The sequence below is a fragment of the Marmota marmota genome, unplaced genomic scaffold (assembly GCF_001458135.2).
Source record: "Marmota marmota marmota unplaced genomic scaffold, marMar, whole genome shotgun sequence".
NCBI classification, from domain to species: domain Eukaryota; kingdom Metazoa; phylum Chordata; class Mammalia; order Rodentia; family Sciuridae; genus Marmota; species Marmota marmota.
Window position 1 is genome coordinate 6,019,700 of NW_026000020.1, and position 3,400 is coordinate 6,023,099.

General features: G+C 41.8%; 1 non-coding gene across 1 annotated transcript; it reads left to right on the plus strand.

Moving 5' to 3' along the window:
* The first annotated feature begins 2,963 nt into the window (after positions 1-2,963).
* On the plus strand, positions 2,964-3,067 carry LOC125618872. The gene has a single exon (XR_007350253.1). It is a non-coding gene; the product is annotated as a U6 spliceosomal RNA (small nuclear RNA).
* The last annotated feature ends 333 nt before the right edge of the window (positions 3,068-3,400 follow it).

Below are 3,400 nucleotides of genomic sequence, written 5' to 3' on the forward strand. Positions count from 1 at the left end.
GCTTGGAAGGAAGATTATTGAACAAAATCACGCTTAATTCTACATCTAAGTTAAGGTGTGTGTGAGTGGTAGTGCTTGGGGTCACTGATGATACCTTGGGTCATGTGGATTTGGAAACTGCAAAGGAATCTAGTTTTCTTAAGGAATGAATGAAAAAAAACCTTCGAATAGGAGGGAGGGATCCACAGTGACAGAGCTCAGCCCACCACCTCAGAAGCTGCTCTCTCTCCCTTCAGCTTGAAGTGCTTGCCTGAAGTTATTTGCCCTACCCTAGGCTACTTGCCTAGGTAACTAACCTAGTAATTTTAACAGGCTTAAGCCCTAGGCTTTGTGTGTTAATTCCACACCGCCCCCCATACTAGGGATTGAACACAGTGGCTTTACTACTGAGCTACATCTTCAGCCCTTTTTATTTTTTGAGACAGAGTCTTGCTAAGTTGCTGAGGCTGACCTCAAACTCATGATCCTCCTGCTTCAGCCTCCCACATAACTGGGATTACAGATGTGTACCACTACAACAGGTTGTTTGTTTGTTTTCTTTTTAGAATAACACCAGCAGAAACCTATCAGGGACTAAGTCTGCTTATTTTTGTGCCTTATTCTTCAGTGGGGTTCCATTAGTGTTATTCTTAAAAATAAAAATAAAAAAATCGGTTCACAAAGTCCAGGACTTAAGTCTGAGCAGGTTCCTCTGTGTACTGAAGATCACAGACAATATGCTACGTTTCTTCTCATGCACTTGTCGAGGGCTTTGGTCATACTCTGGACTAGATGAAGGACACGGCTGAGGACAGATTAAAAATCAGCCAAGGTGTTAGTGAGAAAGAGCTTCAGGTAGGGCCCAAAAGCATACTGGGGATGTTCCAGGAACAAAATGGCGACAGTCCAGTTGATGTAAATGAAGCCCAGAGAACCGCAGCAGGAATGAACATCAAAGACCAGGCTAGCCAGGTCCTGGAGCCGGGGCCTCCCAAGAGCTTTGACTTTGATCCTGAGATGGGAGCCACTGCAGGAGGGAAAAGAAACATTTCATGTTTTAAATGAATCATTCTGCATCTTCGGTTAACAATAAAGGTATGAATTTATGTCAAATATAAAGCAAAGACCACCAAGTTGCTGAGTTTATATACTTGCCAGGCATGGAATCTAATCAGGGGAAAGGTTCAAGGCCTGGAAACTCATCAGGGGAAAATCTCAAGAATCAGGAAAAGTCCTGGCTTTTTAAGTGCTAGAAAGAGGAAAGCGGGGATGAGGTGGGGGGAGTGTTTCATGGTGGTTGTTAATCAAAGGTTGAAAATCAACACTATGGGGTGGAACAGCATTGATAAAGCATGTCTCTTTGTTCACTGGGCAGAAACAGAGTTCAGGTAGGTCTTAGAAGGGCCTGGCAAGGGGGTCAAAGTCCACAGACCTTTGTCAGCTTCAGTTGGTTAGCACCAGGTATGGTATAACATAGCATTCCATTTTGACATCTAATAGGCAAGTGCTGTAAGTGGAAATTTTCCCTTTCAGGTGGAAACAGGAGGATCTATTAGGAATCTCTAGTAGAAAGCCAGGCAGCTCATGTCGCAGTGGAGGTGGTGATATTCTGGATGTATCTGGAGATACATAAAGAATGACTCCCAGGGTGGGTGTTGATCTGTGTGGACAAATGTTAGAGTCATCTTGGAGATAAGAAGGGCTGTGGGTGGAGCAGGTTTAGGGGAAGGATTTCGCATTCATGTGTGTTTAAGATGTCTATTAGACCCAAGAGGGCAACAGCAAAAAGACAGTAAAGTCTGGCTGGTGACATGAAGTTGAAACTTGAAAGGATCCAGATGGTGTTGAATGGCAGGAGACTGGGTACATTCACCTGGGAAGCCAATGAAACAGAACTCCAAAAAGTCCAACAGTATTCTTTCTTCCTGGTTCCAAATTTAATACATATATTTATATATATACATATTTGATATACATATTTATATATATACATATATTTGGTTCCAAATTTAATACATATATTTATATAATACATATATTTATATATATACATATTTGATATGTGTATAATGGATATATGTGTATAATAGAATAATGAAAGTGTTCTTGTAAGCCTTCTAAAATACTTTTGGAATGATGGAGGGGTATAAGTTGATCAACGAGTTGGGCAGAGTGACGCATACTGTAATGCCAGCAACTCCAGAGGCAGAGGCTGAGACAGGAGGATGACTAGTTCAAGGTCAGTCTTAGCAACTTAGTGAGACCCTGCCTCAAAAAAAAAATTTTTTTTTTAAAAGGGCTGGGTATGTAGCTTAGTGGCAAAACAACCCTGGGTTCAATCCCCAGTACCAAAAAATAAATAATAAAAAAGAAATTGATCAACGATGTTTGAAAGTCCACTGTGCCTAGTGTTTTGAAAAAGGCATAATAATAATCACTTTTGACAATCTTCTTTGAGCAAGGCACTATTCTATATGTTTTATAAACACATTTTGCTTAATATCTGCAAATTTCTTAGTTACAAAACCCATTTTACAGAGGAGATGGAGGCCAGAAAAAAAATCAAGTAATTTGCCCAGCATCCATTCCATTTGGCTGGAATTGAAGCCAAAATGTATTTGAGTCTCTTATAGTCCACCTCCAGTGGTAATTTACTAATGTGGGTAGAGAGCAAAATGAACAGAAACTGAGGTGTCCCCACAGATTGCAACTCTTGGCATGAGTCAAGTTAGTGCGATGGTCTTCAGCCTGGAGCCTGTTCCCCAATCCCCCATTTGTCAAAACAACAATTGAAGTTTGTTACAGAGGCCTGGCTAGTGGGGGAGGGGCAAAAAACCAGGTCTGGCCACTCACTCCCAGAACCACACAGAAAAGAAAACTTTAATTGATATGGCCATACTGGGAAGACCAAAATTAGATTCAGCAGCTCAGCCCTGTCTCCAGGGTGCTGTGCTAACAGGGCCTTAGGTTTTAACAGGGGAAGAGCGCACACTTTGGCAGCACACATACTAAAATTGGTACAATATAGAGAAGATCAGCATGTCCCTTGTGCAAGGACATGCAAATTCATGAAGCATTTCACAAATTAAAAAATACAGGAAGTAAGAATTTGGGGAGGGTGAGGCAAGAGGTTAGTATAATCGAGCAGTCTTGGTCAAACTGTGGTCTGGTTGATCAATCTCTGTTCTCTTTCTGTGAGGCGATGAGGTGGCTCTGGAGAAGTTCTGTGTCACTGGAGGGTGGAGGGCAATTTCCACTGGTTGCTCAGGATGCGCATCTATCATACCTGTGATTCTGAAAGGGGGCAATGACTGGGGACTTCCAGGCACCACTTATAGGGGTCTGAAGTTGGATGTTGCAAATCTTCAAGGGGGACAATTGAGGTTAGCTAAATTACTAAGTTATTACCAGTTTTTAGATG